The sequence below is a fragment of the Capsicum annuum genome, chromosome 6 (genome assembly GCF_002878395.1).
Source record: "Capsicum annuum cultivar UCD-10X-F1 chromosome 6, UCD10Xv1.1, whole genome shotgun sequence".
Taxonomy (NCBI): Eukaryota; Viridiplantae; Streptophyta; class Magnoliopsida; order Solanales; family Solanaceae; genus Capsicum; species Capsicum annuum.
The window spans coordinates 75,065,626-75,079,688 of NC_061116.1; the positions used below are offsets into that span (position 1 = coordinate 75,065,626).

Here is a 14,063-nt window from a genome sequence, read left to right on the forward strand (position 1 = left end):
ATTTATGTAAATTTAAAGAAAGAGCTATCAATGGTGCTCGTCCTGGGGCTTGCAAAACGAGCAATTAATATCTTAGAGAAAATAATAGTGCATGTGGTGAGGAAGTGAAGCGAGTCAAAAAGCATGCACGAGCACAAACATCTAAATACAGATTCTTAATAAATGCTACACCATAATCTTAGAGTTTTTTAAAAAATCTATATCAAGATTTCAAGAAAGAATTCTTGGAGTTCATCTTCAAAGATTTGGACTTTCTTCAAGAATTTTTGAGCAATTAATGTATGTATGGCTAAATTGTCAATATGGGAACCCCTTTCTTTACCACATCCAAGTTATAGTTTCAGTTTAGCCATAAGTCAAGCTAGGGTTTGAAAATTTGAAATATCAAAGTTAAGTTCTTTATCTCTTGATGAAATTACGTGAATCCTCCATGAATAAAAATAGGAATTCTATGCGTCTAGAATTTTTTCTTTAAATTGATTCCTATTTTGTGTCTATTGACTCTTCCTACAAACATCATGAACTTACTCATTTATGTTGAATTTTTCATGTTTTTATTAAATTGTTTCATGTCTTCCATGAAAAATTGATTTAAAGATTGTAAGTTAATATTCATGAAAATTTTATAAAATCTCATTATGTACATTGACATGTTTTGAAAGAGAATAATGATTTTTATTTTCAAAAGTTCATACTTAGCATGATTTACGCAGATTTGGAGTGAAGGCTTACCTTCATTAGAATGTCATGATATGATTTTGAGTCAAAACTCTATCAGTGTACAATTAGGAATTATATTATGAGAAAATAGTATACTTTGGGAGGAATTTTATCATCGATATGAATATGGATTAGAGAACATATACCCTAGAATTGTGTTTCCACGGTAGGATAGGATAGTACACAAGATTGGATGAATCCTCTTTTAGATTGAGGGCTCAATATAGATCCATGATTTTAATTTTATTCTATATCTTGATAAGATATAGGATGCATCTCTCCAGTTTAGAAATATTTTTGTCATCATGAGCTTAAATGAGGTATGTCGTTTATGAGAAACTTCCCAAAAATCAGAAAACTAAATATTTTCCTTTATTTATTCATTGCTTATGATAGTTGCATACACTTTACTTATGATTGTACTTCTATTCATGTTCCAAAAATTCAGTTATTTATTATTTTTATCTATTTTTCAATGTTTTATATAACCAATTACTTACATTATCTCAATCTATCAAGTTGGAAAATCCGTACATTATATCTCATTATATAGTTGCTTATCATAAGTTACTTATATGTCATATTCAGTTTTCGTTTCCTAGTTAGAATATATGTTCATTGTTGAAACTCAGTTTATCACAAGTACGAACATTCAATTTGTATTGAAGCTCCTATTGCGTAACATCATTTCATGATGTAGATTCAAACGCTCAGACTTAGAATTGTGGTTAGACGTTCTATTATATTTCACATTCAGCAGTTGGTGAGTCTTTCTTCCATTTAGAGGACTTAGATTTAGTTTTCAATTTTCATTTTGGATTTAGACATTAATTTAGTTAATGGTAGCTCGAGCCTTGTCTCAATATACTTATTTCACTTTAGTCATTAAAAGTTTTATTAGATAATTGTTATTTCAATATTGTCATTGTTCTAGTTGTTAATAGTATTTGATTAAAATGTCTATTTTATATTCAAAAGATTAGCCCATGATTATTATTCTTAGCTTTCACATAATTCTGTACTTTAATCTTAATAGCATACCAAGTCAAGTGGTCCACTTTAGCTAGTAGTGATTTCGGGTGTTGGTCATGTCTAGGGTATGAACTTGGGTCCTAACAAACTTGGAATCCTAGCACAAAAATCAACTGTCCTAAGGAGTCTATGAAGCCATGTTAGTAGGATCCTATTTATTGTTGTGAGGTCCCCACTTGTATAAATAAGGGACTACAGACATTTAAGAAAATCTTTTCATTCTTTCATACTTTAGATTGTGCAATAATGTCTTTTCTTAATGAACTTATGCAGATTCAAGTCCTCTAATTCCTCTGACTATGCCTCATGTTTGAGGTGGTAAAAACATTAAAGCTCAAATTATTATTGGTGTAGTTTTCTTAGATAGATACAATAGAAATTTAAGTGACTAAACAAGGGCTTGAGAGTAGCCCACTAATGCGTTTAAGTCTGTTGATTCAAAAGAGTTCTTCCATTTTGAAATTAATCGTGCATTTGAGAAAAAGTAGGATAAGATTTCAAACCACTTTTCAAAATCAATTTTCAAATAATGCCCTCAAGGGAAAAGTATGTATATCAATGTTTGGGTAATGTTGCTGCTCGAGAAATAGTATGATGTGAGATATTATATCCTTAGTGTTTGTTAAGGTACTGCAAGACTATTGAAGATTTATGATATTAAGTAGATAATGAATAATTGGTTAAGGTGACTTAGAATATGCTTGAAATAGGGAAGAATTTTATGATGACATGTCATTACATTAGTAAGGAAAAGATCAAGCATTATTTGTGATTGGAAGGATGGAGTAGATAGAATGATAGATTTATGTCACACTTTGTTCTTGGAGGAGAATGCCTCTTAATATTCTCAGGACTTGTAAATATAGTTGAGTTAGAGGAGGCCAATATGAATGGGTAAGTAGTAATTATGTTGAGAAGGAGAATGTGCGTGTAGGCTACAAATTATATAGGTTTTATGAATTAAGGTCGACTATTTTATCACATGATTTTAATAGACTAGTGTTGCCTAATTTTCCCTAGTAGATAATATTCTATGTTGGATGTGAGGAGTTGTGTTGCCATCTATGTTTAGTTCTAAAGACTAGTCTTGAACTCTAAATGATCACGGTGGTGAAATAAATACAATATAAGGACGATAATGCTAGTTTTGGGATTTGATCTAGTAGGCTTGATATAGTGTGTGTGCAAGAGCTTAAGTGAATAGATTGTGGCAAGTATGATAGTTTAAGCATGCTATATGTGAGCTCTAAATGAGTAAGTAAATGGACTCTAAGGAATGAGACAGAAAAAGTGTAATGACCCACCTATTAGCATTAAGAGTAACTTGTACATGGGCACAGACTATATGAATTTTTAAAATTTGGTGTCAGCAAAAATTTGCACTTTGAGAATTTGGCATTCTCTCAAAGTCTATAGCACAATCCTCAAATGTTGCTCGTGCGCCTATCTGCTCCTAAAAATGCAAGGATATTATCAATGAGAATAATCACAAAGGAGTCCAAACAAGGTCTAAATACTCGGTTCATCAAATCCCTGAATACGGTTGTAGCATTGGTTAACCCAAAAGATATCACCAGGAACTCATAAAGACCATAACGAGTCCTGAAGGTTTTCTTAGGGATGTCCTCTACTCGATTCTCAATTGATTGTAACTTAATCTTAAATCAATGTTAGAGAACTGTCTCTCCCTAAAGTTGGTCAAATAGATCAACAATATGAGGGATAGGATACTTATTCTTCACTGTCACCTTATTTAACTGCCTTTAGTTAATACACATATGCTAGAACCAATATTTTTCTTTAGAAATAAAATGGTAGCACCCAAAGGTGATACACTCAACCTAATAAAACCCTACCCATATGATCTTGAAGTTAAGAATTCAACTCCTTAAGCTTAGTAGAAGCCATGCAGTAAGGTACAATAGAAATAGGTCGATTGCCTGGCTCAATATCAAAAATAAATTCAATATCACTATAAAGAGTAGATCGGTAGAAAAACATTGAGAAAATCATGGACTATAGGAACATAATCAAGAAAAGGACTCTTTGTACTAGTATAATGAATATAACATATAAGACTCGCAACCCCTCAATATCAGTATCCTATCCCGAATGTAAGGAATAATCCCTATCAGTGCGTGACTAATAAAACCTGCCATAGAATCATTTGTATGCTAGGCATACCTAAGATAGGGTCTTGGTAAAATGATATAAGATCACATGATAAGGGATAACAAGTCCATAACTAGAATCATATCAATGTTCACCAGATCTAACACAATAAGATCAACCTTGTTTTATCCCTTTCAGAATAAAGGACTAAAAACCATTGGTTTTGATTTTTAAATCATTGTAAAACTTTTAAAGAAAATTCTGAAATAATTTTAGAAATTACAAAGTCACTACTTAATTCTTGAGAAGATATCAAGAAAAATTAAAATAGTTTAAAGACTTGAAAGTAGAAAAAAATCCTTAAAATCATAAAAAATGGGTAAGGATTTAGGTAACGCCTTGAGAAGATTTTTAATGCACTCATGAAAGTCCATTAAAATATCATTGACCAAAAGATGAATTGATTGATTTGAGAACATGGATAATTTTGTAGAATCTTGAAAATTAGCTGAAAAGCATGAGATTCATTTTACTCAAGTGAAAATTTATCCATTTAAATAAAGAAAAAATTCTCTCAAAAGAAAAGGTTATCTAAGTCCAATTCTTTCATCAATTTAGGGGGAGACAAATTATTTCCAATCAAAAGAGAAAGAAAGTGATTTTGAATATCCTTATTGATAATAGAATAGTTTATCTTTAAGGAAAAACATCAATTTAAAAATGCTATGAAATTTGACTAATTAGTGAAAATGTTTTGATTTTTGCAAGTAAAATTATTTTTTAAGTTGAGGGAAATTCTTTTAACTTAAATAAATCAATTTAGCACTTGAACAAAACAAAATGTCATTTTTATTCTCAAAGTTTTATTTTAAGAGGAACACAAAAATTTATTTTTTATTAATTCCAAAATTTGCTCTTTGGCATAAAATAAAGAAAGAAGAATACAAAGATAAAACAAAACAACAAATCAAAGGAGAATTTATTTAGAATTAACCAAATTTAGAATTAATTACAAACACATTAATCAAGTATGGATTACAAGAATAAATAAACAAAACTTCAAGTATTGGGCTCCTGTTTGTCCTATTTCAAATCTTGTCAGCTATTGGGCCTAATTTTATGGACTTTTTTTAGCCCTTTCAGCTGTATATCAAGTCCTTTTCATTTTGGTTTCGTTGTATATATGATATATATATATGGCTTTATTTTAGGAGTTTTTGAAATTCAAAAAATGAAATAAGATTGTGGATATTTTAATCTTTTGAAATTTGATGAATTTGGCCACAAAGAAGGTCAAATTTGAAGTGAATTTTTTGAAATTTTGGGTGAATAAAACAAATTCCCCCACAACAAATAGGAATTTCACAACATCGTACCTTGATAGTATGAATTTGCCAAAAATTCACCAATTTTCATGGGATTCATGTTAAGGTGTTGTTTTGGTTGAGCTGGTGAGCATTGGGATGGTGTTCGCAAAGAGTGCACTGGTCGACGCTGTTATGGTTGTTTGTACAGTTGGCATTCTTAGAGTCGTTATTATCACTGGTTGTTGTTCGTCGATATTGGGTTATTGATGTTGTTTCTGTTATTTTTATATTGTTATTGTCGCTGCTTGCTGTGTTATACTGGAAAAGGGAAAGATTAGGTGTGGGCCGGGTCATTAGGTTATTGGGCTGATGGGTTTCAGCTTAGGGAATTAATAATGGGGCTGAAAGGGTCGGATCAAATTTTGGAGGGAAGGGTAAATTTTAGGTTTTTTATTAAATAGGCCAAATTTTTTATGATTAGCCTATTTATTAAATCTACAATAAATTAGGATCTTAGCCAATTTATTTAAAGTTTAACCTAATTGATAAACCAATGCAATTATGGCCAAATTGATTTCAAATATGGTAAATTCAATAAATCAGCTAAATTGAATCAAAATTAAAAATAAATTAATATTCGAGTTAATCCTGAGCTTCTTGGTTTGATAAAATAAAATAAATATTTTCTAGATAAATTATTTTTATGAACAAATTAAATTTACATCAAGATTTACCCATTTGAATTATTTTTCAAAATGAGACTCGATAAAAATCCAACTTTGGTAAAAATATTTATCTAAGTAAAAAATATTATTTGATCTAGTATATGTAAATACAAAAATGTATAATTGTCACTTAAATGACAAAATTAACCCAAATAAATATTTTTGAAAGCATTTTTCCAGCTGAAACAAATATTTTAATTTTATTTAAGATCAAAAAAACTAAGATTAAACTTCGTCATGGGAGGAAAAAATTAGGTTTCAAAGACTGCACCCTCCCTTTGTGAAGGGTGAAAGCAAGTAACCCTAGGCAAAGGGAGTTTGACGCTCCTAATTTTGTCTGACAATAAATTTACTTCTCAAAGAGGTTGGCTTTTACACGAATTCAGAAAATCATGCCCTAACCCTGGTATTGAGTTTCCTATATATCTCAGGTTGCATGAGAATTCACGCCACTTGTAGTTCATAACGCATGATTTTAAGCACAATTTTCAATGAATTCTCATGCTATCCTAATTTTTAAATGGAACCAAAAAGTTAGGGAGTAAGCGGACTAGGGGCAGTTGGAATATAATTGAGTTTTCAACATAGATCCCGACCTATGTATTCCCGATACACAGGGAATGAGTCTACTGTAGTTCAACTCGATCAGTAGATAAAGTAGTTTTTTATTTAAAATCGACCTTTGATTCACGATGGGTGCAGAACAAAGTAAGATGTGGAAAAGAGGCTTGTAATTTCTTATCCATAAATATAGGATCCTTCACATCTATAGTTACAATTTTATTCGAACATAGTTTCCAAAGCTTGAAGGTATATCATCACCTAAATTTGAACGAAAATGAAGGTTAATTTTGATGCGAGTCTAGAAATACTTTAAAAGTGAAACAAAACCAAAGTTCGAAAATACCCATATGCCTTCTGATAGGGATGTGGTTTGATTGTGGTGGAAGTCATCCTTTAGCTTACGTCCAAGGTGTTTGATATTTCTCTACAAACTATGTCCCAATTGGTTGTTAAGTAAAATTTCCACATTATGTTGTGTCCTTTTTGAAGTCGTTGACACCCGTGGTTTTTGTTTGAGATTTTCATCCTTTAGGATGCTCTCGATAACATCTTAAGAAAACTGGTAGTGATAAACATAATTTACTAAGGGATTTAAAGTCTTTTACCCTATCTTTGCGTGAGTCACTATCCATAAAATGACGTCATCTTCTCATTTACATATTTTGAGAGCGACAATTTTGTGATAATAGACACAACAAATCCTCTTTGTTGTTTGATAAAATAGTTATTTTTACGATTAACAAGTTTCTTCAAAGTGGGGTAGCCCTCTTGGGCATCGATGACACTTTTTATAGAACGGTCCCTACAACCGTGTAATCTTATGCTGATGTGGCAAACATTTTGGTCACCTTTAATGCTTCTTGTATGTGACCTCAAGTAATTTTTATACGTCTTTCGTATCGAAACAAGTTATAGATATCCCTTGACGTTTCACTCTTTGGGTAATCTTGCACATTACTTGATATTTGATATGAGACTGCTTACAGACATCCATCGAGTTGCTATCATTTAGGTAATCCTACACATTATCCGACCTTGAATAAGAAATGACTTATAAATAACCCTTAAATCACAACCTCTCAGATACTCCTACCCATTATCTGACCTTGGAGACAATATGACTTAAATAGATATCTATCAAATTACTGGTTTTCAGGTAATCCTATGCCAAATCAATCTTGAGTATGATAAAACTTATAGAGAACCCTTGGACCTACCAATTTGGTAACCTCACATATTCCTTTATACAAATTTAGTTGTGACTTATGGATAACCTTTGAACTATTAATTTTTTGATAATCTCGCACATAATATCTGATTAAGATGTTGTTGCATCTTATGAATGACCTATGATTATCAATTTGCAGGTAATCTCGCACACCATCCTATCTAAAATAGTATGACTTATAGATGAACCTCTAATTGTTAATTTTTGTGAAATCTAATATGTTGTTCGCTTTCAAATAGTAACTTAAATACGCCCCTTCTAATCTTGCACTTTGGATGCATTCAAATGCTAATTAATAAAATTCTGAAATATCCTTGATACGAGGTTATATTGACTTTTCATGGTCAATGGATATTTGTGCTTCAAAGCATATTCCAAAGATAGACCTTATCGTCTTACATGTTGAGCGACTACAGAGACTTAGTTGAATAGTATGATGGCCCTTTGTCAATGAATGGAATGACCCTGTGGGCATGAAATAAAATGGCTCTATCGACATAAAATAAAATGTCCATCTCGATAATAAAATGAAATGGTCCTTTAGGAAATAAAATGAAATGGTCCTCTCAGCATGGCATAAAGTGACATGGAATAAAATGACCATCTTTGCATGGTCCTCTTAGCATGGCATAAAGTGACATAGAATAAAATGACCATCTTTGCATGGACCTCTCATAGCCCTTGTGGCAATGGAATAAAATGACCCTCTCAACAATGAAGTGATATGGGATGAAATGGCCTTCTCAGTAATCAAATGCCTCATTTATCAATAGAATAAAATAGAATTTACTGAAATTTTATGGCCCTCTCGATGGTTTGAAGAGAAGCTTCACCTAAGTCTGTTTGTCGGTGTGTTTTACTTTTTAAATGTACCTATACTCAAGGTAGATGGTTAGCAGACAAAGTGTCACTCTTGGTGGTGACCATAGTCATTATAAAGTTCAAATGTCAAATACTTTGTATCATACTCCGAATGACGTAGTCTGCTATTAATATATATTCTCCTTTTAAGGGAGTATTTAAAAAACAAGTCTAAAGAATATAAGAAATGGGAGATCTCCCCTTTCTAGGACCACTCGAATATTGTTTGTTTTACTCCGTGGTGAATCTGAGAAGGCTTGTTCTTCTCTTTCTCCTATTAAATGATCATTTTAATTGTTTTCTTATTGTTTCCACTCTTTCGAATGTACCTGCGCTTAAGGTAAACATTTAGTAAACCTGGAGTCCCTTTTGCTAGTGACTATTATTAGAAAAGTTCTAGCAAAAATAATCATAAAGAGGAAAAGATACCTTTTTTTTGTCATTCGTGGTCTCTTAAAAAGAGAGAGACAATTCAAAGGGTCCTTGATAAATGGGTAATTGATCCCATCTTGGCACCACCTAAAAATACCATTCTTGAGCATTATATTCTTTTGTATGGTTCCCAATTCACGTAGATATTTTTGAAGAAGATCTCCATTTTGTGCATTGAATCCTACATCTTTAGAAAAGTTGTTCGTTTTGAGTGAAACTATTCGCATTGACCTCCTTTGATATTTTGTTTGCTCCTTGCCATTTTTTGGGTGCTCCTTCATATTTGGACTTCCGCCCTGACTCTCCATTTCAATAAAACTTAGAAAAAATATAGTTAAGTAGAAAATATGTATAGATTTTCAAAAATAGTTTTGGTTTTTTAAAACTTAGTTTCATAAACTTATGTAAAAGCTTTTAAAAAATCTTTGTTAGTCATGTCACGTGCCAATTCAATGAACGTCTTATGCTTGATGTCTGACTATATCTGACATCCAATGGAGGATTTCTAAGACTCATTGTAACTACTAGGGAGTTTGGAATTCATTTTAGTATGTTGGTAGAAATTTTGAGGATCTCCTCAAAATTCAGCCCCAATTTGATACTGTTTGAGATGATCTTGGCTTATGATGGTGTCAAATTTTCTAACAAATTCCTTGGTGGTCTTCATTCTATTTATCAAAGGATGATCTCTTTCTTTGGAATTTTTTGAGAGTCCTCAAAAAATTCTACCCCAGTTTCCATTTCCTTAGTGATATGATCGAGCTTTTGGGGGTCTACATATCCCGTTGAAGTAGGGATCAGGTGAAACATAATTCAAGACTATGTTTTGGAGATATAAAAAAATATAAAGGGTTGACCGAACCTGACATAGTTCACCTACGTATATCATTCTGGAGAATTTATGTCAAACATAGTTCATATATAAAAGGGAAGGCTAAATTCTTCATTCTATTTATCGAAGATGATCTCTTTCTTTGGAATTTTTTTATAGTCCTAAAAAGCTCTTCCCCAGTTTCCATTTCCTTAGTGATATGATCGAGCTTTTGCGGCGCCTACATATCCCGTTGAAGTAGGGATCAGGTCAGACGTAATTCAGGACTATGCGTTGGAGATATAAAAAAATATAAAGGGTTGATCAAAGCTGAAATAATTCACCTACGTTTCTCATTCTTTAGAATTTAGGTCAAACATAGTTCATATATAAAAGGAAAGGGTAATTCTTCTAAGAGGTTGATCAAAGCCGACATAGGCGACCTACATATCTCATTCTTGAGAGTTCAAGTCAACTATAGTTCATAAATAAAAGGGAATGATAAATTCTCCTAGGGGCTTGACCGAAGCCAACATAGGCAGCATACGTATCTCATTCTTGAGAATTTAAGTCAAATATAGTTTGTACAAAAAAGTGAGGGGTAAATTCTCTCAAGAGGTGCATCGAAGATAACATGGACCGCCTATGCATCTCATTCATGAGAATTCAGGACAAATATATTTCATACATAAAAGAGAAGGGTAAATTCTTAGCTATTACTAGCGATTCAAGCCTCATGCAAGTGAGTTACAACCTACAACTTGAACTGATGGATTTACCAGAGTTGACATAGGCTGCCAATGTATCTCATTCTTGAGAATTCAAGTCAAACGTAGTTCATACATAAAAAAGAGGGGTAAGTTATCCTAAGGGGTTGAACGAAGCTGACATAGGCTGCGTACATATCTCATTCTTGGGAATTTAGGTCAAATGTAATTTGTACATAAAATGAGAGAATTTTAAGCTATGTTAAATAATAAAACTATTATTTTAAGAAAAAAAGTTATTACAAGGAAAAGATAGTCTTTAGATATAGTATCCCTTCAGGGTTATTTAGCCTAGGATTCTTTTATCCATCCCACTTGAATAGAATTATTGTTGGCTTATCTAAGTAGCATTTTTAGATGATGTGATAATTTCATTGCGTTGTTTTGATGAAAGAAAGGATCAACTTTCCACTTTTCTTTTAAAGAATTGATAAGATTCCTCTTCTTTTTTGCTAGATAGATATCGACCTTGGTTTTCTTAAATTTGTCATATTCACCCTGGTTAACCACCTCAGTTTCTTCTAGGTTAGGATTTTCTTGATTTGGGAACTCTTTCGTTCTTTTATTGACTGTTCTAGGACCATTGTCTCCCATTTGCCATTATCTTCTTGATTTGTTCATTTTACTCTTACCATGGCATGATATTGGCAGATTTAAGATTTTATTATTTTATTCAAAAATAAGGCAAGCTATATAATAATAAGTAGACAGTAATAATAAAAGAAGGTTTTCATAATAGGGGGAGACCCTTGTTGAATTTGGAAAATATTTACAAACATTGTCATGGCCTGCACGAGTATAGGCCTATGTCTTTTGGAAAGTATAAAAAGTGAAAGAGAAGTAAATAAACTGAAAGGGTGGGTATCAGATCTTATTCATACCACCACTAATTTTTTAGAAAATTAATTTTCATTTTTTCATCCACCACATTGACCGAGGAGTAATAAGTGGGATGAAAGCCCATCAACTTTTTCTGTAGTTTAGCTTCTTTGATTATGGATATCTTAGAGGATTCTTCTAGTAGCATCACACTCTTGAAATCGATTCCCTATTCCATCCTTGAGACCATTGCTTATAGATTTTATGAAATGACTAGTAGAGTTCAGGCAGTATCAGAGACAACTCTTGATCCTTCTTCTTTACTTTTCTTTCACTTTCTTCACTTGGAACATACTCTAACCCATTCATGAATAGTCTTTTTGAGATTATAATTGGCGGAATGGTTCTGTCTAAATTATTTCTAAGGCCACATCTACGTACAAAACACCTTTTTAGGATAACATTAGTCAACATCGTGCAGCCAAAGGCATTGGCTTATAAGAATTTAGTTCACTCTCAGTGGTGCTCACAATCTTTACTATGTATGAATCACTTTATCTTGAAGAATTCACCCATTTAGTTTGATCAAGTAGTTCCCTTTATCATGGATGACTATTTCTTGGTTCATCCATGCAAACTCCAACAATTGGTGCAATATTAAAGAAATAACTTCTATTTCATGGATCCATGGTCTTTCTTAGGGAATATTATAGCTTGCAGCATTATCCATCACTTGAAATTTAACTTTGAGATTTGAGCCCTATTTGTAGATGGAACTTGACTTCCTTGGTGAAGTCTTTTTGATAATTAAAAGTGCTCATATTGAATTTTCTTTGATGTATTGTGCTCATATCATAAATGAATTGAGTCCAAGAAACTAATAGAAAAGCACTTAGACCTGATCCATTATCAATCAATGCCCTGTTAATGATCTTATCCTGGCATTTGATATTGGTATGTAATGCCCCATTATACTTCTTTCACCTTGTGCCTTTATTATATAATCTTTAATAGTAATATCGCCTAGAACACCTCCCTTGTTACCACCAATCATTTTTTCCTTTCCCATAATAAAGTTATGGTCAAGAGTAAAATATTTATTTAGCTGTTCTTTCACTAATCTCTTCACAACAACAATGGCAAAAACTTTAGATGAAGAAACCAACAAGAAGATCATTAGATAGGTTGAGTTTTACTTCAGTTATAGTAATCTCCCTAAAGATGGATTTCCCAGGAAAACTGTCAAAGAAAGACAAGATGGCTTAGTAGTTTTGCTTTGATATGTTCATTTTTATGGATGAATATCACTTGGATTTGGGGGTGGAAAAGCTAGAAGATATATCGAATGATACTATAAAATCTATTACTGAATCTTTAATAGCTTTTTTTTTCCTAGGAATTTCTGAAGATGGGAAGAAAATTAGTAGAGTCAGTGATCTTGAAAATCTTGAGGAGGTTATTGAGAAAATTTATGTTAGGAAGATTGCTGCATCATAATTGGAATACAGTGTCAAAACTAAAGATGTGGAGTCTTTGTTTTGTCAGCATGACAAGGTTAACAATGCAAGACTGCCTCATCATGTAGCTAACAAAATGATGTTTTATGGCACTGCACTTATTGAGTTATCTAATGAGGAAGAAGTAGCTAACATTTTTAATCAAAACATGGTCTATGAAGAAGTCAGATTAGAACTAAAACCAAAGAAAGATTTTGATGTTAAAAGAGACAATGAAGAGAAAGAAGTTGAGAAGAACCATCCCCGTAGTGGTCCAAATAGTAAAAATAACTCAAAGCCTGAGCTAGACTATCCAAAGGACTTGATCATTGCATTTAAATTGAAGAGAATCTCCACTGAAAGCTCTACAGAGTAGAATGGAAATTATAAATCAATTATTAAAAATGCAAGTGCTGTAGAAATAGAACGCAATAAAGATGCAAAAAAAGACAATGTTAAAGTGACAGATGAGAAGGTGCCAAAAGATATTAAAGATGAAAAAATAAATGAGAAGCTTGATAAAGAATTGCATAAGATAAATATGAAGATAACAAGCAAGCTCCAGCTGAAGAAAAATTATCAGTTGTGGCTTGTAAGGATAACAAAGACATTGGTATGCGTGAAGACATAAAGAGCGTATCCCAAGAATTTGGTACTATGAAGTTCATCAATTTCTCAATTAGATCAGAACTAGGGTATATAAGGATTGAAAATGAAGAGGCTGCATTAAAAATATATGTTGCTGGTGTACTTTCTAAGGAAGGTGGTTTTGTATTGAAAAATTTCATCACTGCCTTAGATCCTATAACTGGTGAAGTAGAGAGAGAATATTGAGTATGTTCCATAATAATAAAAAGGACAGACGCCGTGACTTTAAGAGGAATAGGGGAAGGGAAAGAAGGTTCAACAGAGGTAGGAAACATTCATGTGGAAGGGGTAATGATTTTTATGGATTCCCAAACAAATTCCAGTGAACTAAGGCATGAGGAATTTGATTTGTTCCAACATTTTCGATGAACTTGTCAACCTATCTTATTCCACATTACTACAAAGATATACTATTATTTCTGTAATATGTTAGCAATTTTGTGCCCTAATTTATGTCTTAATATGATAAAATGGTTATGTTCTCCATCTTCTATTCTCCTTAGTAAAAGTGATATATTTACTATGACTTTGTTGAATTTCT

General features: G+C 32.2%; 1 pseudogene; it reads left to right on the plus strand.

The window, feature by feature from the left end:
• The first annotated feature begins 12,514 nt into the window (after window positions 1-12,514).
• Window positions 12,515-13,860, plus strand: LOC107874257 (annotated as a pseudogene).
• Window positions 13,861-14,063: the final 203 nt, after the last annotated feature.